This window comes from Trichosurus vulpecula, chromosome 6 (assembly GCF_011100635.1).
Source record: "Trichosurus vulpecula isolate mTriVul1 chromosome 6, mTriVul1.pri, whole genome shotgun sequence".
Classification (NCBI taxonomy): domain Eukaryota; kingdom Metazoa; phylum Chordata; class Mammalia; order Diprotodontia; family Phalangeridae; genus Trichosurus; species Trichosurus vulpecula.
The window spans coordinates 160542445-160568188 of NC_050578.1; positions in this window are offsets into that span (position 1 = coordinate 160542445).

Below are 25744 nucleotides of genomic sequence, written 5' to 3' on the forward strand. Positions count from 1 at the left end.
AGCTCCACTTTTTAGGAATAGTTTCCTATTACCCCCTCTCCACCAATACCTTCTAAAGTTATATTGCTTCCTCCCATTAGGAAACTACTTGAAGGCAGAGGTTGATTTGTTTTTGTTTTTTCCTTTTTTTGTATCCTTGGCACTTAGCACAATGTCTGGCACATGGTAAGTACTTCATAAATATTTTTGACTGAATAAATAGGACCCTAATTAATCATTTTGGTAAATATTTCCTGCTTAGAGCATTAGCCCATCTAGGATTCTGCCTTAATTCTTTTTAAATATAGGCTTACATATCCAAGAAACAAGATAAGAGTATTCTTTTCTAGGGGAATATGGGACATAATGATGAGCTGTAATTTCAAGTCAATGCAGTAAATGTTTATTAATCACGTATTGTAAGGTACTCTATCCTTTCTCAGTTTCTATAGATCTCTCCCTACATTTCTGGACACTTCTTCTAAGTTTGCTTTGTGAGATCAGTGAAGTCCTACACAGTAACACGTGGCATAACCCCAAGGCTTTGTTCTCAGCCCTCTCCTCTTTTCTCTCTCTCCCATTTCCCTATACTCTGTCGCTGAGCAAGCTCAACCACTTTCATAAGTTCAATTATCACCTCTAAGCAGGTAATTTCAAAATCTATACAACCAACTCTCAATCTCTCCACTTAGCTACAGTCCTACATCTTCAACTGCCTGCTAGAAATCTCCATCTCAAATTCAATGTGTTCAAAACTGAAATCCAAACCTTTTTCTTCATTGACCAATCAAGCACTTAGTTAAGTGTCCACCATATGTCAGGGACTACGCTAGGTGCTGGGAATACAAAGACAGAAATGAAACAATCCCTTTCCTCATGTGGTTTACATTCTAGTGGGGAAAATATCATGTATGTGTAAGTCTATACAAAATAAATATGTAGCAATTTCAGGAGCAGATAGCAGCAACTAGGGGAGGTGGAATCAAGAAAGGCAGGAGGCAGGTAGGAGGCAGCATCTGAGCTAAGCTCTGAAGGAAGCTAGGCAATCTAAGAAGCAAAGGTGAGATGGGGACAGACTTCCATTTTTTATAGGAAGCCTTTCCCAACCCCTCTTAATTTTAGCATCTTCCCTATCTCAATTATTTATTATTTATCCTGCACGTAGCTTGTGGGTACGTATTTGGGTGCTCATTGTTTTCCCCTTTAGACTGTGAGCTTCTTGAAGGCAGGGATTTGTCTTTTGCCTCTTTTTGTATCCATAGTGCTTAGCATAGCCACTTTATAAATGTTTATTGACTGACTGTACAAAGGCACAGATTTGGAAGGAAGAATGTTATATGTGAATATCAATGAGCTGGCCAGTTTACCTGGAGGGCCAAAGAATATGGGAAGAAGAATGATGTACAGTCTAGCTGATAGACAATGAGGACCTGAATTAGGATGGTAACTGTGTGAGTGAAGAGATGGGGAAAGGCGTCAGAGACGTGAAGGGGGTAGAATTGACAAGACTTGGTCATTGAATGGCTACGTAGAGTGAAGGAAAGGGAGGAATTGAGGATGACTCTGAGATCTCAAATATGTGTGTCAAGAAAGATGCTGGTACCCTCAACAGAAATAGGGAAGTTCAGAAGAGGTGTGGGAAGATAGAATTTACAGGGCATATAAAAGATAGCCAGGAAAACCCCAAACCCAAACTGAATCACATAAAGGAAAAAAATAAAAAAGGACAACTTTTTTCTATATCCTTTAAACAGACAGTGAAGTAAAGTTGATAAAAGATGAAACAACTGGTGAAGGATGTTAATGGCTCTTACAAGTATGATTGATCACCTTTTCAGAGCAAATATTACCTATCTTTGGAGAGTAAAACACTATACTAGAGCAAGGAGGGGTACTAGGCTCTAAACAAATAAAGTATAGCATTGTACCAGAGAATTAAAAACTTTGCTTAATTGAGCCTGGAAGAGAGAAGAGAAACTTGGAGAATTTTTGAAATAGGTCAGACCAGCATTTGTCTTTGATGGATTAGGGCTCAACCAGATGACACCTGGAAGTCCTTTTCTAGCTCTGTGATTCAATGATACATATTTCCAAAATAGAATGGAAATGGGCTCAATGAAAGCAAAATTAAATGTTATCATCTGTGTAGCACAGGCACTTTATATTTGCAAATGTTTTCCTCTGCTTCTTGAACATCTGTTTATGGTGGCAGATAATTTGTTCCTGAAATGAAGTGTATTTTAACCTATAGTCATGAATCATGTTGTAATACTAGGACAAGGATCTACACACCCTGGGCAATATAACAAGAGTGATTGGTCTCCGGAATAACAGAACTGATGAAGCTATCACAGGAGATAGACCCTCCAATGGAAGAATAAATACTGTTTGTTCAGGATACTCTTAAGATCTACATCTGTGAATACATTACCCCAGAGACTCACACAGCAGTGATGTCTGATGAAAGAGGCTAAAGAATATGATGATAAAAAGGTCAGTAATGATGGCTGTGTGAATCAAGAGTGAATTTATGACTGTAATGAGTCACAAGGCATAAATTAAATATGCAAAAGCCAAGGGTTACTGAAACAGTATTCTTAACACTAAAATTATGAGAACTCTTCTTTCCTTCTAGAATAGTTTCCTTGAAAAAGCACAGATGGTAGCAATTTTCAAAATTATCCTCTTGCCTAGAATGTATCTTTTCAAAGAAAAACGATGAAGGCCATAGGAAAATGCTATTAGTTATTACTTCAGAATTAGGGAGAAGTTAAGGTCATTTAATTCATCCTACCCCTGCCAAAAAAATTAATCTCAACATCATCACCACCATCATCACCACTGATACTGCAACTATCAATACTTCAATGAATCCATGATCTAATCAGTATTAATACTAACTCCTTCCCTCTATTGTTAGAAATCCCATCATCTCCATGTTTTCTCCTTCTTCATGATTCTTATTCATGTCTTCCTATAAGTTCTGCATGGGACATCTAACAAATATGCTGGAGAGTTTCCTTTTGTTTTATTTTTGTTACTATTGAGTAGATACCAATATAACACTTAAGGTATCTATTTATTATTCTGCCCCCTCCCTTCCCTCAAACAATCTACTTCTTTTGTAGTCATGCATATATATCTTCGATTGTGTATTTTTATGCCATTTCCTATATCTAAGTCATTAGTAATAGGCTACAGGGTACTTAAACCCAATACTATTCTCCGGATCATCATCAATAATTGCCGTAACAAAAGCATTCACTATACTTATCATCAAAAGGCCTTCCATGGGAAATAGCCACATGCACTCAACTAGCAACATGGCAAAAAAAGAAGCAACTAAAAATGGCTGTCATAGACTTGTATATAGAAACAGAAGCTCACTATCCTTTATAAACCAACAGATGACAAATCTCCATATTACAAATACAAACCTCAAAATACCTTCGAGAGTTCATCAAATAAACTAAACTGGAATCACAGGATTATTACAGACATTAACAGTTGCCCATAACCACCTGGACATAACGCCAATTTATTAAAACTTAAGAACAACGTTTTAACAGATATGACTGTGCCAGGTCCTCAAAACCTGCAAATTCCATGAAATTCACATTTTTCAAAATATATAGAGACCTTGTAGAAAAAAATTGTGGGAAAAGAAAAAGATACATGTCATATTTTTTGTTCTTTCTCCTGCTGGAGTTATTCCAAAGATGCTTTCAATGAGTCTAGAAAAGAGCTTCATATTCTTTTTCATGCTTTTTCAGTTACAAAAACTATTTGTTCTGTCCTCCTTTGCAATAATTTGCAGAACATTAAATATAAAGGAAAGCATAACAGGACAGTGACTTATCCTTGAACCATTTCATTCATAATTTGTCATAAAAATATGAGAATAAGACAAAAGAGATATAGCAACACCATAAATAAGAAACAACAACCACAACAAACAATGACAATAACCCCATCAAAGTCCAGCCCATTACAATGCTGTGAGGAAAAGAAGTCAATAGCAAAGAAGGAAAATGCCAGATAGTGTGATGAATACTGTGTACTTCATATGCCCGAAGACCATTATGATATCTATGAACTCGGACAGGAACCCTGAAATACTGCTTAATTGGGATCTGTGCAATTTCACTTGTGTGGGCACTTTGGTCAGCGTGATGAACCTACTCTTAAGGGGTGAAGAAACAGACGGGTTGGCATTGGGTTGCAGTTTGGCTCCACTTGAGACCACTCCGATAATCAGCTTGACACAGAAGACCTAAGAGTGAATGATGTTGCTTTGTGTTCTGGTACCTTAAGAAGGCAAGATATATTGGAACAAAACCAAAATACCAATAGCCTACCTGCTGGAAATGTTTTTGTGCAGATCACGTTAACCATGGGTAAACCTAAGTGTGCATGAAATGGACTAAAGAAACGAATGCTTTCATTACAGCCCAGCACTACAGCATAGCAAAATTGAAAATAGATATTACTGGGCAAAGGTTTTATTATGTTTTCTGTCTATAGTCCCCTTAGCTGAAAGTCACATAGTAATGTACTGTTAACAAGCTCAGTGCACTTATAAGGGATAACTTCTTCCCTAAGCTTAGATTAGATAGAATATGAATTAAATTGAGGAGCTGCTAAAATCTGAGAATAAGCTAAAAAATTGAGGGCATTAAAACTCTCCACTTTAACAGTACTATACTTAGGAAATTCTAATTAATAATGAAACATGAAAAAATAATGTCAGAGTACAAAATGATTTTGAAAAGGAGATTGACATACTTAGGTATTTTGAAAAGTCTTTTTAAGATTAATAGGCTGATTCCAACGAGAAGACCAATGATACCAAAATAGTAATTTTTCTGAAGCTAGCATCTGATATAACCCTCGGGAACAATCACATTTTCCCCACAATATTTAAAGAAATCATAACATTTTAGAGTCTGCACATGAGAATATATTTGATGGTCCTTGGTATGGTAAGAATCATCAGAGAAAAAGATAAGGCTAATTAAGGAATAATCCTAAGAACAAGTACCAACCACTGCTATGATAGAAGTTACAGAAGAGAACGTATTAAAGATCCATTGAAAGTCATTGGAAGATCATCGATATCTAGCTAGAACTCAGGGCGGAAAATGTTAACAACGTGTTAACCAATAAAAGGCAGCAAACAATAAATACATGGAAGGGAAAACAACAAGTATATTAGAACTTCCAGGTTCCCTTTATCAATAATAGACTGCGGAAGTAAAAAGGTTAAGGTGGTAGAGTCAAAGAAGTATAAACAATGAGATAAACACCTCTCTACCAGTCCAAAACTTTACTATAGAGGCTTAAGAAGTAAAGTCTTAGGAGGAGACAGAGAATGCCTGAAGATAGAAGATGTGGGAAATTTCTGATCATCAGCATGGTCTCTAGAAGTCCAATATAACAAAAGGGCAAGTTGGATATAACACTAAACAGGAAGCTTAGGTATTATAATTAATAACTGAACTGTTACAATTGGGGAGGTGATGGAAAATTTTCACTGCAAAACTAGAAAGTGATGGGGCCAGATAAAATCCATAACAATTACTGGTTCAAAGGCTTCACAGTAGTATAAGAATCACCAGCAAAACACTTTTCTACTTGCTTCTCAGAAGTCAGCCTAATTCTACCTTTCTGAACAGATGGTATTCCATATCGATTGCCAAAGATATGAGAACACCAATGACCTCCTCCAAATTTAGGTCAATTATATTTTTATATATTTTGACATGTTCAGAGCACATATCACTAAAAAATTTCTATAAACACTTAGAATAGAATAATAGATTTACTGAGGAACAAAAGGGTATATACCCAAATCCCTAAGACATAAACAACTTATTGGTCATTTGGTAATTATTGAATAAGCTGCCATAAATTACCATAACAACTATATTGCCTTTATTGATTATTGTAAAACCTTTGATTCAGTCCCACACTCATGCCTTATTCATGCATCTCAAATACATAAATATGAAATACGCCCAAGTAGAGTAAGAATGTTTGAGTATTTTATATCAGTGTGAGAAAACTCTATATTTAAAATACGACACCAACATAATACCAAGAACAAATGATATAAAATATGGAATTTTTAAAGGGAGGCAACTTAAGTCCATTGTGATTCAGTCTTAAACCCATTACATCTCTGCTAAATAAAACTAAGTATGGTTTCTAAATAAAAGAAGGTATCAAACCAAATCAGTTTATTATATATTTTGTGTAGTGATATCAAGCTAAATGGAGCCACTCCAAAACACATTAAATAGTTTATTCATCTTAAGGAATCTTTATCTAATGATAACCAGATGTCATTTTAAATTATCTCAGGTAAAGACAGAGACTGAAGGCTTCAAACTTAAATCCAGAGGTCACACTGAACCAATGGATGAAGGTGGTAAAACATATTAAGCATAAAGCTATCAAGGAGATAATTGTGGCTGAATATATTAAGACTTCCTAAAACAAATACAAATGGGAAGAAGACATTTAAAGTATTTAACAACTGTGTGATACAATATCAATCTTAACTGTATGCTTTCTGAAACACAAAATGCATCAGTATGATTTTGGAGGGTGTTATAACAAAAACCTGTAGGACTCATTTCCCTAAAATCTATAAAAGTACAAACGCTTCTTTGCCAACAAAAAGACTGATATTCATTCTCAGAGCACATGATAAGTCACTTAAAAATTACAGGAACTATTATGAATAAGCAGATATCACAATACTAAATCAGCAATACTAAAAAAAGCTGACAACACGTCATTAGAATTATAAAATATACCCCAAAATTGTTTCTCCCCAGATGGTACCTACTACAAAATAACCAAGATCTAAGAGCAGAATCAAAAAGTTTTCCATAGAAGACATCTGCATAAACTTAGTCAATAATATGTCCACAAAGAATATCAAAAACAAGAGGCTGAGTCATGTGGATTTGTTTGTAAGAATGGAAGGATTTTCAATGGCAATTTGAACTCATTCATTGTCACCTATAATTACAAAAGGGTAATCCTTAAGGAGCCTGTACTTAGTGATCGGTGCAGACTATGCAAGGAAATGGAGGAAGTTGTGCAACACTTTACTGAAGGATGCAAAAATTTAATGTCTATAAAAGACTCAGCAAGACAAGGAGAGAGTTTATGAAAACCTTAGACCACAAGCTCACTATTTTTCATAGTAAGTGGAAGTCAACAAACCTCCATATTATAAAGACAGACTTAAAATTATCCTGGAAAATTCTATCAAAATACTGTACTGGAACTGAACTATTTTCATAGACCAAACTGAGACCCATAATCACCCAGATATAGCATTTATGCATTTAAAAAGTTAAGAACATTTAAAAAAAGATGCTGCTATGTAAAATACTACATTTCAAGTTATAAGTAACGGAAAGCTTTTTCAAGGGTAAGAGACTTAACCAGAAACAAGAAAAATCATTTAGGGGAGAATATAATGTATATATGCTCCTTTTCATCCTATCTGCTATTGGAGTTATATCAAGGGTGCTTTTGGTGAGCTTACAGAAGATGAGCTCACATCCTAATATTTTTATTCAAGTACAGAAAGTCATTTTATGCACTTGTGCAGTGTACAGAACATTAAGTGTAAAGGGATAATAACAGGATGACTACTTGTCCTTGGACTGTTTCTGTCTGTACTCAAAGAGATGAAAAAGGCAAATGATAAGGAGAACAAGAAGGAGAAAAAAGCAGTAGCACATTTAAGCAGAATTCACATTTAAGCACTGTTCTGAAGTTCACAAAGCACTTTCTTTAAAAGAGCCCTGAGAGGTAGGTCATGAAATTATTATGAGTTTATTTTTCATATAAGCAAATTGAAACTTGAGAAGTTAAGGGAACTTCCTGAAGTCACATAGTTTATTAAATGTTGGAGCCAAGAGTCAGGTCTAGGTCTATTAACTTTGCCTACTGCTGTTACTATTACACTATGTAATAATGACCATATCTTATTTAAATTATCTCACCTTAATGTCTGGCATACTGCTCTCCACACAGGGAGTGCTTAATACATTTTTTGCTGAATTGAATTGCCATTGAATACTGATAATTTGTAAATATTTTGGAAAATGTGGTTCTGGATTAATAAATGAGAAAATAATAGTTCTACTTAGAAGCTTCCTATCTGAATAACACTAGCTTCTTCCCTGCTGCTTACAAATATGGCCAGATCTTGCCCATCTTAAAACAAACAAAAAAACTCACACACAACTACAACAAGAACTTCACTTGACCCTACTATCTCCTCAAGATATCATTCTATCTCTTGTATCCTTTTCACAACCAGACTCCTAGAAATTTCTGTCTATATTGGTACCTCTACTTTCTCACCTCCTGCCCAAATTCAATTCCTTTCAACTTGACTTCAGCCCCTATCATTCTACTGAAGCTGCTTAGCTAGCGATCTCTTTATTACAAAATCCAATGACCTTTCCTAGTTCTCACCCTTCTAGATATCTCTATAGCTTTTTCTGCCATTGACCACCTCTTTCTTCTAAATACCCTTCCCCTCTCAATTTCTGTAACAGTTCCATTATATTTTTTTCCCCTTCCACTCTAACTGATCTTTGGCATTTTCCATTGTGGAATTAAAGACATTCATGTCTCACTCTTTCTTCAAGGGTTCTTTTCAGAGCTATGTCTTAGACCTTTTCTTCTTCTCTCTATATTCTGTCAGTGATTTCTTTAGCTCTGATTAATTCATTTATCATCTTTATGTAGATGATTCCCAGATCTATGTATTTACCATATTAATATTCCTAAAATCTAAGTATGTTACTCCACTGCTCAAGAAGCAAGCTTCAGTAGCTCCTTAATAAAATCTGTGATAAAATATGGCTCTAGTCGATCTTCTCGGGATGATTTCACATACTCTTCATTCTTAAATTTGCTTACTTGATGATTCTAACATATAACATTCTTTTTCCCATCTTCATTCTTTAACACTGGCTATCCCTCATCCTTGGAATGTTCTCTATCTTTACGTCTTCTTAGAACTCCCAGATTGCTTTAAGACTCAGTTCAAGTGCTAGCTTCTTGAAGAGGCTTTTCCAGATCCCCCAGTTGTTAGTGCCCCCCTCAATCATTTTACATTTATTTTGTATGTATCTGTCATTTATTTATTCACGAATATGTCATATCCTTCCAGTACAATGCAAACTTCTTGAGGGTGGAGACTCTTTCACTTTTGTCTTTGTATTCTCAGAACCTAGCATAATATTTGAGACACAGTAGTTGCTTAATGAGGGCTCTATTTGACTGATTGATGCTTTAAAAATTATAGCCATTTATGGAAATACCCTTTCCCATCATTCCATTTTGACTTCTCCCTTGTGACAGAGATCAAACTATTGAGCAAATATCTCTGAAACAATAATTGTATTTGAGAACAGATAAAAAAAAAACTAATAGGATAATTACCTTTGTCATCCTCTGCCTTTCTGCTGTGAGTTATGAAGTACATTTTACTATGTATTTTCCAAAACCATTGTTTTTTTCATTTCCTTTGAATTTGTCTTCCTTTTGGTAATATTCTCAATTACATTGTTGTAGGCACCAACACATAGTGTTATTCTGGTTAAATACTTTTCTCCAATAATAAAATCGGAAGGCTTTGGTCACAGAAACACTGAATATCATCACCAAAATAAAAGCAACTATATCGTAGATAAAAATGTCTGATTACTCAAATGAGTCATTTTTAGACTCATATGGGCTTCCTGAGGGACAAACACATTTCTGAACTAGGAGTCCTTAGAATACATCTTTATGACCCACATCCAAATCTAATTCAATAATTAATCAAAGTTAAAAACAGTCAGATGTTCAAACATCAGTTCACTTTTCCTTACACTGGAAAGGATCAAGTTAAGGAAAGAAGGTGATAACTTCCTTTTGAGACATATCAAATTTGAGGTGCCAACAGGAGTTGGCATGGAGTTATAACTGCCTAGTAGGGAGCTGGAGATGCAGGACTCCAGTTCAGGGGGGTGATTTGGGTTAGGTACATAAATTTAACAGTCTGATACATTGGCCTGAAATAGAAGTGAACATTGAATCCATGGGGCAGATGGTAAGGAAGAGAGTATAAAGATGAGGGCAAAGGGCAAAGCCTTTGGGAACTTCCAAATTTGGGAGTGAGAAGAGGATGATGAACCTCTGAAAGAGATTAAAAAGGAGTCATATTGTAGGAGAAAGAGCAGAGGGCAGTGCCACAGAAGGAGAGAATAGTCAACACCATTGGATATTGATAAAAGGTCAAGAAGGAGAGCTGAGAAAAGGCTAGTATATTTATCAATTAAGGGATCATTCTTCAATTTGGAAAGACCTCTTTCAGCAGAATTGTGGGATCAGAAGCCAGATTAAAAGGAGTAAGAGAGTGAATGGTTCATGAAGAAATGGAAGTGTAAGATACTCAATAATAATTTAGCTGTGAAATGCAAGAGAAATATGAGTGAGAGTTCAGGGGATCAGAAGGTTATGGGAAGGTCTTTCTTTGTTTGCTTAAATGTGAGAAAGGCATATTTGTAGGCGGCTGGAAAGGAATCAGTATGATGAGATGAAAAAGATGAAAGAGAGGGAATGAGGGGTAGAATTAGAGTAATTTTCTTCTCTGAGGCTAGAGTAATGAAGGAAAAATGAGAGATTTTGGTGTGCGCAAGCAAAGAAAGGAAATGAGGGAGACCAGGACAGAAGACCTCAACCTTGTCATGGTAACACCTGATATAGGGTGATTAATGTAAATCCCCACGTTAATTCTCTGGGATAGCTCACTCACCTCAGCAGGGATTCTCTCTTAAGGTCCTAAAGGTAACCGTGTGTGTGTGTGTGTGTGTGTGTGTGTGTGTGTGTGTGTGTGTGTGTGTAAATTCACTCTCCCTAATCACCACTTTCTCTTGAGCTCTCATCAGTGTGCTTCCATTTTCACAAAGCCAGTCACTTAAAATGATAATACATTAGGTCTTAAATATTACCATTTATTTAACAATAAGATGAAAGCAATGATAATGAAGTCACAAGTGTTCATATGAGGCATTTGCAGAACTAACAAATATATTAGAGTATACACATAAGCATGACACACCCACCCACCAATGCACTCAGTATCTGGGGGAAAGTAGATACATACTTAAAGAAACCTAGGAGGGAAACTCATGAGTGAGTTTCATAACTCTGAGACTATACAATCAGTTTCCTCTATCTGTCTGAGGAACTATACATAAAAGGTCTTCCATGGATATAGCTTCTGAGTAGAATAGATGCTTTTATTACTAAACGGTTATTCCATCCTGTGCTTTACTCACACCTCATTTGCAAATATCTCAGCCAATCAAGTTGATTTGCTTGGTGACTTCTTTGATTCTCTGTTTCCAAATTGTTCTGCCCAGCCAGACTTATACTCCTTAGAATACAAAACAAAACAAGTTACAGTAGTTGTGCAGTTACATTTTGAAATAGCCTCTCTTAAGTGAGTGATAGAAAATTAATTGGAAATGGATTTGTAAAAGGGTTTTCAAGCAGCACTGGGGGACCGATTGAGGTGCAACATGAATTTGAAGTAGAACAAGTCTACATGATTCCGTGACTTCTAGAAATAGAGCAGAAGTAGGAGTTAAGAGGGCATTTGGTAGGAGTGACTGAGCATTAAGGATTATCTAGCTCTGAGCAACAGAATGTGAAAGGCCAAGGAGTCCAAGGGTAGAAACAATACATTATTGAACAGATTAACTGTACAGTAAAGACTCTATAATGAGAAAAGTACAGCAAAAACAGGAGTGATGGCACCACAGAACAAGGAGAAATCACGGGACCAGAGGTCATGGTAAAGTCACATAAACAAGTTTAGGAGTACTAAGGCAGCGGGAGGGGTAAAAGGATAGCACATAGGGATTGTGAAGGGTTATTTCAGAATCAGATCTCCTAGAAGTGGGATAGTTTCTCATAATGGTGGGGCCTGAGGAATGACTTTACCTGTGGGTGACTAAGGTAGTATGGAAACAGAGATCATGGAAATTGTTAAGCGGATAAACTAATAGTCTCAGGTATTTGTGTTTATCAACATGTTTACTGAATTCACCAGGGTCTGGGGAGAGGAAGACTATGAGCCAAATGTTGAATTTATGTGGAAGGAGGGAAGTTAACTTGAAGGTTGGTAGATGGCAGAAATAAGAAAGTGGATGGGTGACAGAATTGGCTAGTGTAAACCTCAAAGTAGGGAAGGTTGCTTAGTGATGCTTGCAGGGAGAGATTCTGGAAGTGTCAGTAGAGGAAAAGAGTGGTCTAACTTTTGGTTCACAGGGTTATTTAATGCTAGGGAATATGAAATATGAAGCAACTGGAATTAGCAAGGGTTGCAAATGGTGAGGTGACTTCTGAATAAAGACAGGCTTTCATGAGTTCTACGAGATAGAAGGAATATGAAAAGAGATTTAGCATGTAGGCCAGTTTATTAATAATACAGTGAGAGTTGCAGAAAGCACAATGGATTTCAAGATTAGGGAAATGTAGAATCTGGAGGAAAATAGAACTAAGAAGAGAAAAGGAGAGGCCTGCCAGGGGAAGGGTTTTTTGCTCAAATAAACTGCTGGTTCTCAATTATGGATAAGAAGAGCAGGAGGGGGAGGGGAATTTTCTAGCTAGAGGTCAAGGGAGTACCAAGGAGGAATATGCTTAGAGTACAGTGGTTCACAACTTTTTCAAGTATGAGAAGCCTTTTTTTGACATCCACAGTTTTGGAGGACCTCTTCATTATAGTAGTACAAAAAGCTGCTATGCACTCAGTAACGCTTTTAAATAAATTATTATTCTATTAATCATGATATCTATATATGTTAAAATGCAAGACACATTATTTATTCATTTAATGGGGGGTAAGTTTATTTAGTTATTATGAGAGGTACCTTGGTGTGGGGGTTAGAGAGCTGGCCTCAGAGACAAGAAGACCTGGGTTCAAATGTCACTACTGATAGATTTTGGCTGCATGATCCTGGGCAAGGCAAGTCACTTGACCTTTCAGTGCACTGGCTACAGCCTAAGACTGTAAGTTGCAGAGAAGGTACTGACTGGCTATGGAAGAGAGAATATCCTCTTCTAGTTCAGCCTCTACCCCTACATTTACTTCGTATTATACTGTCACACTGAATCTTTTGTTGGAACCAAACAAATGTAAATATGACAGTGTAGGTATGTACCCCTTACAATAGATCTGTAACTGCCCAGAGAGGTCTGTGGGCCATGTCAGGAGTTAGTGCTGTAGATTGAAATGATCTCATAAGAGCACGATGGTGTTTCAGCTGATGGTATCTCCTACATGGATCTCACTTGGTTGATTATAACCTTAGAGGTTAGCGCCAATGCTTATTACAAGTAGCAGTGTCCTGAAATGAAGTAGGCTTTAGCTATTATAATAGCATGCTGTATTAGGCATAGGTGAAGAGATGCACACAATAAGCAGAAATGATCCTTAACCTTGAAGAGTGAACAATCTAGATCATTCTGGCTATATGGCAGCATTCATAAATTCTTGCTTGGGAAACAGGTTACTAATATAGAAACCTTCTTGATGAATCCTCTAAATCTTTGGATATGTTAGGCAGGGGGTAAGGGAATTTCAAATCCTTCTACTTGATTGATGGCCAAGTACTTTTAGCATTTTACTTATTTCTTTTTCCAGACAAGCTTTGCATAATGATTATATTAGAAACCCAAGATTAATAAGAGGAAAAAAAAAGTCTTTATGATGCTGGCATATTTTTCATATTCTTACAATCTGTAATACCTGAGATGAGGTCTAAGTGGCATATGATAATATACCGTGTGTCTGGATATGTGGCAGTTGCAACTTATTGCATAAGACATTTTCCATTATGTAAAATTAATAACATGTCATTTATACTCTTTTACTAACATGAGATAAAAGTAAACAATATATTTTCCCTTTTCTATCTCTCAGACAGGTCGTGTATGACATTAATAACTTTTCCAATCAAAACAGTAATTGCTCTCATATTCCACTACAAAAGATTGATGACATGAGCAGCTTCTTGATAAGGAAATTTGCTGAAGGTAGAATAGTTACCAATGTGACCAGACATTAGTCAGAAATGTCTTCTCAGAATTATTAAAGGGAGGAGTAAGAGTCTTGCTCTTTGTCTGTTATTTGCAAATTGTGATGCTGATATTAAAAATTATTCTTATTGCAGTTGAAATCAGACCAATATTCCACTTTCTTTACCGAAACAACAAAAAATCCAAATATTCTTTAGTTTTCACGATAATTAATCTTCCAGCCTCTCCTGCAGTTTCCATCCCTCATCTGAGCTCACCTTGGACAATGGTCTCCAGTACAACTATACAGTAATTTATCTTTTCCTGTCATTTCTTCTTTCCCCTCAGGGGAGTGTTTTGGTTTTGAGTACACATAATTACAATCATTTTCCCCACAACCAAAAAACAAACCACTCAATTTTTAAAAAAAAATCAATTATTCACCCAGCAATTCCATGCTGGTTAATCATGCTTTTCCCTCTCTTTTCTTTCCACAGTTGGCTTTACTCTTCTATTCAGTTCCTCTGTTGACTCTTTTATATTCTAAAAAGAATCAGCATTTCTTATAAAATCATCTTATACAATCACACAGATACCTACTCATAGATAGTTTCATCTTCCTTTTTCAGTTGAGGAAATGAATACAGAGACATAAGATAAAAGACGGTACTATATTAGATATACTTGAGTAACACTGGAAGACTGTGATAGAAAGATCTGGGAATGTTTAAATAAATCATGTTTAAATGATTTTATGTGAAATCTAAAAAAAGTTTCATTAAAGTGTCTTTATTTTTAGTCCACCGTATGACTTTGGGCAATCACTTTAACATTTTCATGTCTTTTAGTTTCTTCAACTATAAAACAGACAACAGTTTTACTCCCTAACTCACAGATTAAAAATTAGATAATGAAGAGTAAGAAAGGTGCTGGGTACTATAAAGGGTCATTGTGTTGGTAAGCAAAATGGGCTCCTTAGCACTTAGTTCAACAAGTGCCCTTGAAGAGTTTGGCTTTTGTTTGCTTTGAGTAATTCAGTGTATTTCATTGAGTCTTACTAAGTGCTAAGCCCCAGGCTCTAACCCCTATTAGGTGTTAACCTAACCTATGTGGATGTGAATCTCCCAGGGTCCTAAGGGGAGGGGCTAACTCAAGAGCCAATCATAGCAGCCTAAGTTCTGGTCATTCAGATGACGTTTGACATCTGAAGGCCTATAAGAAGAGAGGAGAGAGCCATTTGCGTGAGGGCTCTCACTTGTGCTGGTGTGCTGATGCAGAGACTCCGGGCACCTGTAGCTAAGGGCCCTCCAGCTTGTAACCCGGATGCTGGGACTTTGTTAAACTCTGGTAACTATGTATTGGGATTTGAATCAGACAAAGTCTGTCTGTTGATGTTTGTAATTTGTATTTGTTCTGAAGTTCAGGGTGCTAGATTCTTCCTCCGAACTAAGTGAATGATATTTGTATGCTGAATTAAAGTAAGCTTGTCAACCCCTTCATGTAGCTTTCCTTAGTTAAGCAGATCAAAAGAATCTGTGCTTTTGTGGCGTGCTTGTTGTTGGGGTTGTGTTGGTCTTACACCCCCACAACAGCTGCTAGCTGGATTGTGGAAACAGTCATGTAAGCTATTACTTTCAGAATGGAGTACCTACGTTTTAGCAATGTCAACAATCAACATTTGTGAGCTCCTTTGGCAATGCTACTCATGTACTCTGGCAGTGATCACCACCAACAGTGCTATCATTCAATATATACATATACACACATATATATATGTGTATATATATATATGTATATGACAATTTATAGTGTTCAGTTCATAAATTTTTCTAATGTTTCATTAGATCCAGGAGAATAGATTCTTTTCAGCCCACTCAGATCTTCTCAACTTGTGTGATTCTTGTTCATATTTCCCAAAGAGGATATATCCTCTTTGGAAGATAAAAGCCTTTCTATAGGTCTTTTTGGCATTTCCCAGGCACTAGTCCAGCACTTGTATAACTTCTTTTTCTAATCATATGTTTCATGACTGATATTTTTATAACATTTCCTGTCTATAGTTCATCATTAGAAATATACTACCACCTACTAAGACCCAACAGGCATCTCTTCATTGCCATATGAGTCACCTATAAATGATTCTTTGGAGATTGTAGTGTTCATAGGTGTCTTAACCATACAAATATCACTTTTGAATGCTGGTGTTTAAAAGATATCTTTTCTGTTTGAAATCAACTTAGGACTAGTAAAAGAATTTCATAATTTTCTAGATGCAACTGAGACCACTCCAATCTTCTTCTTTTTCAATTCTGGACCCAGTCCAACATAATACTCTTGATATACGAACCAATATACTAATTCTGTGAATTGTTCATTGAATTGCCTGTCTGGATGGCAAATATTTTTCATCCATTATTTTTCTACACACATTGATGGGCAAATTTATTTTAGGTAATCATGGATTTCATCAAGCAGACCTTGTAAGCTTCAGGACACGTGTTTAGTCAGTACAATATCTTATGCAAAGAACATCTAGAAGATAGAATCACCTAGAATATTTCCTTTCTATTAGAACCCATATTTTAAAATGAACACTAAAATGTCCCATATTTCCACATAATAACATGATCACGTCAGTTTTCCTCCCATGGCACAAAAAGATAGACATTTAGAATATAAAGGTGTTAGAGGAGGTAGTTATCTCAGATCCCATCCAAAGGTTTACTGAAATGCCCCAGAAATTTAATTACAACGTAGTTTCATAGAATAATAGAATATTAGAATTGGAAAAGACCTTAGAAGTCATTTAGTCTAATCTCTAATTTTACAGGGACCTAAACTGAGAGGGTCCAGAAAGATTAAGTAACTTGCACAGGTAATGAGATATTATTAGTGGCACAACTCAGAATAGAACTTCATTTTACTACCTTTCAGTCCAGTGTTCTTTTTCATCTAAGTATGCTGCAAGGCAAGAACCTCAAAGGTATTACCATAAAAAGTTCCACAAAAAGTAAAATTCAACTCTCACCCAAAATAACTTCCCATTTTAAGAACATTTCCATTTTCTTAATATTAGTTATTTTTCTCCTGTAGAATTGATGATCTTTCTGATGTAACTTCTGAATATTGAACACAGAATAAAGCAATCTTGGCCAGTACGAATTAGCTTAAGAAATGGAAACATTACCAAATTAATCTATTACTAAAATAATCTTGCACCTTTCAGGATGCACAATTTTCACCTTTTAAAAAACATCACCTACTTTAGGAAGTGACATCAAAGGCAGTGAGAGTATTCCAGAATTCAGGACTTATGGTAAGAAAAAGAGAGAAGAGATATTATACCTTAGTCTATGTATTTCTTTTAATATTGTTTTAAAAGTTTATAATCTTTTAGAGCATTATTTCTAATTAGTAAAAATGAGTTCATTGGCTCTGATTAATTAGTAATAATAAACTCAAAGAATTTTATAGGCAGAGAGCCCTGGAGACTGTCTAATCTGACAGAATCCCTTCTGACAAGGAGCTCAGAGTCCAGGAGAAGGATAAGAAATCAGTCATGTTGGCACTGAATAAATGTGTGTTGGCTTGCTGACATTTGAATAGTCTTCTAAAATATGTAAAGTGCCTTACACTATGGGGCATCTCAGAGAGTCTTGGATTTTGAATAAACAGACTGGGGTGGAAATCTTATCCATGTCATTTGCTGACCTTGAGCACAGTGAAAACTCTGGACCTCAGTTTCCCCATCTTTAAGCTGAAGGATTCGTACCAGATGGTTTCAAAGATCCCTTCTAACCTTCAATATATGATCCTATGATCCTACAGGATCATTCATTTTACTGGCGAGAAGACTGATGCATAGAAAAAGACTAAGCAATTTGACCACAGTCACACAGCTAGCTAGTGGTAGAACTGGGACTAGAATAGAGATCTCCAAAAAATTATGCTTAGAGGTTTTAATATTGAATCTTGTTTTCAAAGGAATGAATAATTTATGGAAAATATATTTTTTTCATTTAAACATCTTTTTGGAAGCCTGGTTCTTTTGGATCTCAAGGCCATAGTGGAGGCATTGTCATTCAGATGAGGGTACTTCATACTAATTAGAAGTCAAGTACCTGGGAGAAAATAAACAACATTTGTGGTAAAGTGAGTCTTTCAAATTCAAACCTAAAATGTGATAATAAACATTACATGAAAACTTAATGTTAGTAAAGCAACTTTTCGGTGTAATGTGTTCCACTTAATTAAACTGTCATTACTGTTTCATCCTTAGGCCTTCAGGTTACTCTTCCATGTATAAAAAGAACATTGACCACTCTATCTCCATGTGCAGGATTTGCTTCAATATTGTTACTTGTTTTTTTTTTTTACCAAATATATGATTTTATGAGTTTGATGTTTGTTTAATTGTATTACATCATAATGCCATTCTTGTTTTACAGAATAATACATCTCCATTCTTAAAAATAATAAACTCGGATACAATAGAGAGAAACTTGGATATCTAGCATCACAGACAATAAGTGAAGTTGTATAGGTATGACAAGTAAAATAAAACAAAAATGTCACAAACCTATTATCACTTGATATACACATAAGGACATCTCAAAGAGATCTATGATGATTTTAGTGAACCTTCCCTTTGAAATGAGAGACAGGGGAAATATATAAATATAAATATATATGTATATGTGTATATATGTATACACACACACACAGATATATGGTATATGTATACCTACTGGTGTGTGTTTACTATCATATACCCCTGTATCATGTACCTATACACACCTACCTACGGTGTATGTATAGGCACATGTACACATATAATCTATAGATGTATGGATAGGCTTGATGTAATGTTTTGCTTATTTCACTGAAACTATACTTGAGAATTAAGTGTTACAAATACAGTAACTCTTCTATTCACCTAGTAATCAGCCTTTTGGAAACCTGATTCTTTAGAATAGAGGTTTCGATGTCAGATTCTACGTTTGCTTTAAGTTTTTAACATTTATTTTTACTACTATCAATTTCTCTATAAAATTCTAGTTTGACCACATATTTTCAAAAAAGAGATCATAGTTGCATAATACAAATGAGAAGCCTTCAAGCAGCCTATTACATCCTGAATGACGTACATTTGAGATTCCTGTTATAGAGAATTGCCATGAATCCGGAAGTAGGTTTGGAATGTCTCTGTGCCACCAAGATAGATATCACAAAGCACAAACATTATCCTGCCAGGAAAGTCTTCAGACTTTTATTGACTCCTATTTCAAATACAATTCTAGACAGCTTGGCTATCTAGTTTCCTACCTTACTTTAGATTAGAAGTAGCAAAATAGAAGGTGAAGGAGGAAATGCTGATAGAAGCAAGTAATATATGGCATTCTGATAGCAATCGAGGAGATAGAAACAGTAAAAGTCAAAGCCATTTTGACTCATATATTCATAAATTTTTATAGCTGGAAGGGATTGTAGAGATCATTTAGTCTGACTCCATTTCAGAGATTAGAAAATTGAGGTGCAGTAACACCAAATGACATAACTAAGGTCACACTGTTAGTGTTCCCTAAGTGAGTTAGAGAAAACTTCATGGAAGAAATAGGACTTAGCTGAATTATAAATGATGAATAAAAAGGGTGAAAATTTTATACAGGACATTACTTGCTGATTATAGGTAAGTACAATGAACATTTTTACCATCAGATTGGCCACTAAGAGAAAATTAAAATCATTTCAGACCCACTTTTCATTATCATTGTTAAGGGATACTTAAACTATCTTGCTACTTTTGCTATTCTTTTAAGAGCCACTAGTACCTAAGTACCTGAAGAGAATAAGCACTCTTATCTAAGGTCATCACTACTAGGAATCACAGTACATCATTGCTAAGGAGAACCTTCAGCTAGCCCTGAGGAATAACTAGTTCTGTTTGTGAGCAGTAAGTACATCTTATCAGTTCAGATCTCTGTACCTGGCAGCATCCCAGTGGCTTCCAGGCCTCCCTCACTTCATCCCTCCTTTCTCTCTCTCTCTCTCTCTCTCTCTCTCTCTCTCTCTCTCTCTCTCACCAAATATATATGTGGATATATATATATGTATATATATATACCCTCATATATACATGTATATATATACACACATATATACACATATATGCATACGTATATACATATATATATATATATGTATACATATATATGCACAGATTGGCTTCCTTTTAAATTAAAATGTCCTATCTATTTGAATCCTGACTGATAGAATGCCTTACAATTCATGGAATATTTTTTTTGTCTCCACTGTTCATCTCAATGTAATGTTAAGCATGGTGGGGCTTTTTTTTTTTTTACTGTTTTCTCTTTAATGAGTCTTGCCTTTATTTCAATCAAGAGTCTTTGATTGAATCAGGAGTCCTTGATGACCTGCTTAAGTCACAAGAAAGCCTAAGTCACATGAGTTTGAGTCACATGGGTCACACTCTGACTCTGAAAAAAGGTATATATACTCTGACATTAACATTTTGCTTGGGGCTCTCATTCACTGGAAGAGTGTCATGTGATTTGACCAGATGAGACTCTGGACTCTGGGTAGCTGTCATGGAGCTCTCGGCTTTGAAAGCCCAGATGTTGATACTTCTTTCTCTGGTAACTGTACGTATTGCTATAGTTAGATGGTTAGAAGCCTGTCTACTGCTTTATGTTTATTTGCTCTGTTTATAAAATGTATGCTTGTAATTTCTGTTTGTATACACTCTGAAGTTAAGGGTGCTGGCTCTTTCTCCTGAACTCAGTGAACGATATATGTATGTTTAATTAAAGTAAGATTGTAAACCCCTTAAAGTTGTTTTCCTTAGAAAAGCAGATCAAAGAACCTGTGCTAGCAGCCCTCCTGTGTGCTCTTCTTGTTGGTCTTTCACCTCCACAGCACCTGCTAGCAACATTTTTGTTGTACCCTACAACATCACTGATGAAGACAGGGAAGGAAAGGGCCCAGTATCTGTGCAAGGGTCAGATCAAGGTGGAGGTGGAAAACTTGTACCAATGATAAAAGTGTGGAGCTCTGAGGAAAAAGTGGTCTTCAGCCAGTGAATCTGCTGACATCTATGACAATGGGCCTCCTGATTTCTATGCAGACATCTTGAAACTCCTGTTCTTGTTCCCAGTTTCCTATTCTCATTTGGAAGACCTTTTAGATTTTGATATTCACAGTCTAGTTTTTAACCCAGTTTATGTTTTGATATGGATGCCAATTTGGACATATAAAATTCCAGAATTTCAGAATGTGAAGTTAACTCAGAGAACAAATAGCACAACTCCATCCTCCTCTTCATTCACCTTTCTAAGCCTGGCTTTTCCCTCAGGGCTGGTGACTACCATAATAATTATGTAAGTGTCGACATCCTTTAAGGTAGGTAGTAGAAATATTACTGTCCCAGTTGTAAAGATGAGGCTGCTCTTAGGATCCAAAGAGGTCAAAAATTTTGCCCATAATCACATGGCTAGGTATAAGGCTCTAACCCAGGCTTTCTGACTTTAAGTCCAGTACACTTGTCACTACACTGTGCAGATTTTGCTAAAACCAATTCCATTTCTTTTCTTTCCAAGATTCTGTAACTCCTGAACACATTTATGTGATGTGGTCCTTGCCTGTTAAATGAGTCAATTTTAAAGAGTTCAATTTGACCCTTACATTTGGAAATAATGGAGGAAAGTTTCCAGTGCCTAAGGTGGATTTTCTATCAAGGATTTACAAATAGACCTAGGTGAGAATCACACAGAATGAGAAGTCATGTAGGCACTGTGTTTAGTACCAATGAAGGGAGTTCTCATATCAATGAGATGATGAATCCATCTAAGCACCTATGTGGGAATTACAGAATGTAGGAACTGAAAAGAATCTCATCTTTTGTATAATCGTGTAACATAAATAAGACCTCATCAAGTGTTTAAAAGTGCCCATGTAAAGGGTAAGGACCAAACGAGCAACTACTTAAATGCTATACTTTGAGGAGCACCATGTGGTCCTTTTGACTCCATATATCTCTCTCAACAGTCTCGCACAGCAACCCAAATTCCCATTATTAGAATCATCCATTTCAGGTTAAGACATTGACTTTAGAACATGCTTATTAAAATGTAGTTACACTAACTTTAAACCTTAACATTAATTCATGATAGCCTGTTAATAACCTTCATATCTTACTTCTCCTTGACTGGTTCTCTATACTTTGAAGGATTTTACTATCACCACCACCACCTCTCTCATCATCTAACTCTTCTCATCTTTTTTGATGAAGCTCAGTTAGAACGGTCTTACTAGAAATTATTATCCTGCTTTTGTTCTTTTTTGTATACCAGAGCTCAAGCCTAATTATTTGCATATGACTTTCCTTACTGCTGGAGAGAATGGCTATTTGATGTCCCATGCCTATGTGAGGGCATGCCTATGACCAGAGGTTAGGAGAAGAGAGTTTCTTTTTTCTGGCTTCTGGCTTTGAAAGAGGATATATGCAATTCCAGACCTCTTTAGAGAGAAGTGCATGGAGTAAGAGATAGACTTTTGGGAAGAAGCTGACAGAAAGAAGAGTTGGAACCTTGTGCTTGCCTCACTAGGGACTTCAAGAAGTCTCAGATGTCCAGCTTGCCACATTAAACACTTCAATGAATCTCCCCTGGGGTGAGACCAGGTACTCTCTCAGTGGAGCTGAGGTTTCTCATTCTCTGTAAGAATATTCATTCATTCTGTGTATTATCTGGTATATCTTAATCTACGTAACTTCCCTGATTTGTGTTAGCTATTGACTTGGATAGATGGGTTTATTCATTGTTGAGATAGTCTTTGCACAATTGGCATTTGATGGGAAGGGAGGCAAGCTTTTGGACATAGGTTGGGCACATCTCTTCCATGAAATAATAGTAACTAGAAAAAGCAGCTTAAACCTAAAAAAATCTTCCATATCAGCAAAATTTAGGGTGAGGAAAGCAGATAGATATCATTCTAGTTCAGTATGTCCACCCTGAAACTACTGGCCCTAATCTCCCATTGCTCTCCTTGCCAGAATCAAAATCTTCCTTGGAAAGGAGTAGGCAAAATTCCAGATATATTTATTTCTGCCTCCCTATAAGCTGCATTGAGATGTAATCAAATGGACATACATGCATCCTACATGAGCAGCATCTATGTTGATATCAAATATTCTAGGGCCCTTATTAGGCTTGGATTTATTTTATATATTTGCTAAGTCATAAGCATCCAACACAGTGCTGCTTCGTTATAGTGTTTGTTCAATAATCTCTGAATCAATAATAAATTGTTGTTTACACTCCTGCGACCTTTTGGCACAAACTTTTTGTTCCTCAGCTAATATATTGTTTTCTTGTAATCATTTGTAGTTTTTTGTTTTGTTTTGTTTTCAGCTTTACAAGCTGGAACGCTTTGTGTAAAATACATAACCATCAAACTGACTGACATCTTCTATTATTGATCTTATGTTTCGATAATAGACATTCCATATATTCTATTGAGAAAGATGGGGTCAGCCCTTTGTCTGACAGGATTTGGCAGTAAAAACAATCATTTTATTATTGTCATTCCTAAGCGTATATAGAAATATGGAAAGCAAGGTGTTTGCATTTATAAAAATTTATTTATTTTTAGAACAGCAGAAAATTCTCCAAGCACATAATTCAATAGAGATTGTATTTCTCCTTGACGTGATTGAGAGAGTGTGAAATATTTTTAGCTACTGTTGTGACAAACTATATTTAGCAATGGGTAAATAATAGAAAACTCTCTGATTGTATATTCCACTCACAACACATTAATTTGAAAAGGCATTTTTTAAAAAGAAACTTAAGATAGAAGTATAGAGAAGAAATGAATCAATCTTTCAAAGTCTAACAGCAGCATTTTCAGTCTACCAGTTTTTAATCTTTGCTCTGGGGAAACTGTAGAAAAATGGGTCACTGAAAATGGGAGTGAGCTAATATAAATACAATTGCTCTCCCACATATAAACATATATATGATACACACACACACACATATACACCTAAAGGATTTTAAACTATTTATAAGGTTGTCTGATTGTCTAATTGGCCAAAGATATTGTGTTCTTTACAGACTACAATGTTAATTTCTATTTTTTTTTGTTTTTAGAAAAGCCTCTAATTAGGAGCAGGAACTAGTAATGCTGGCAATAAGACATTTTGTTTTCCTTTTTCCACTTCCCACTAACAATAATAGTGGTACTCCAATCACTTACTGCTGTCCTCACATTATTTTCATATATTTTACTCTCAGCTTTGCGAAATAAACTTTATGTCAAGCACCTCACTCTAATAACCAATCAGATTTTTGGCCTTATTTCTGACCACTTCACTACATAAAATCCGTACTTCAGCCAAATAGGACTAATTTTTGTGTACTGTTCACCATCATTCACATTCACCTCTTTGTTCCTTTGTTCAAGAGGTTTCCTCTGTCTAGAATGTCCTGCTGCTCTCTTTACTGATTTTTATCCTAACCCCTCTTCAAGTTCCTACCAACCTCAAAATCTCCTGTGTAGCTTCTGTTGCTAATATATGCTACAAGTTTCTGTATTCTTTCTCTGAACCCCTGGAGTATTCCTTGTTTCTATTAGGTATTTGCTACAGTGAAAGCATTTTTGTATTATTAATTTTCTTTTTATGCAACGAATATAAGCACCTTGAGGAAAGGCACCGTATCCTAGCCTAGTCCTTTATTTATCTTTGGCATTCAACTATACTTTACATGTGGTAGATCAATGCATATTTGAGGTTTAAATGATAGATTGATCCTCCCACTGTGCATCCATTTGGTCAATCAATTCATCTGTCATTCAAATATTGAGTTTCTAGAACTATACTGTTTAACCTGCAGAATATATAGATGAATATAAAATATAACATAAAATAAATTTGAAGATATTAACTGCATCATAGATTTAGAGCTGCAGGGGACCTTGGAGGTCATGTAGTCCCACCCTCTAATTTCATGTATGAATAAAGGGAGTTTAAATGACTTGCCTAAGGTGGCCTAGGTAGTAAGTTGCAGGAGCAGTGTATAAACACATATTTTTGGGCTTCAAATCCAGTGCTCTTTCTACTAGCTCATGATCTTTCCATTAATAATAGGCAATATTTATAAAGCAAATTTAATATTTGCTGAATGGATGAATAGTGTTACAAAGCATATATATGCAAATATATATACATATAGATATATGTATATACATATATGTATGCAAATATACATAAATTTTTAGTCCTTACTTTATGGGTATAAAACTTAGACTCAGAGGAGGTAACACCATGACTACTACCATTATAATTACTTTAGTGTGATTTTGCACAGCTACTAAGTGGTATGGTTAGAATTCAAAACTCAGGCCATTGGAATCTAAGTCCATTTTCTTTCTAAAATATCAAACTAGTTACCAAAGTATAATATGTGGTTATTTTCCTGTGAGATGTTTATAGTCTGGTTGAGGAGACAAGACTGAATATATTTAAAATTAGAGAATAATATATGATAAACTCTGCCTTGTTTGGTTCTGACTGAATACTATAAGTGTACAAAGAAAGGAGTAATTAATGAGGGCTAGGGTAGTCAGGCAAGGCTCTATG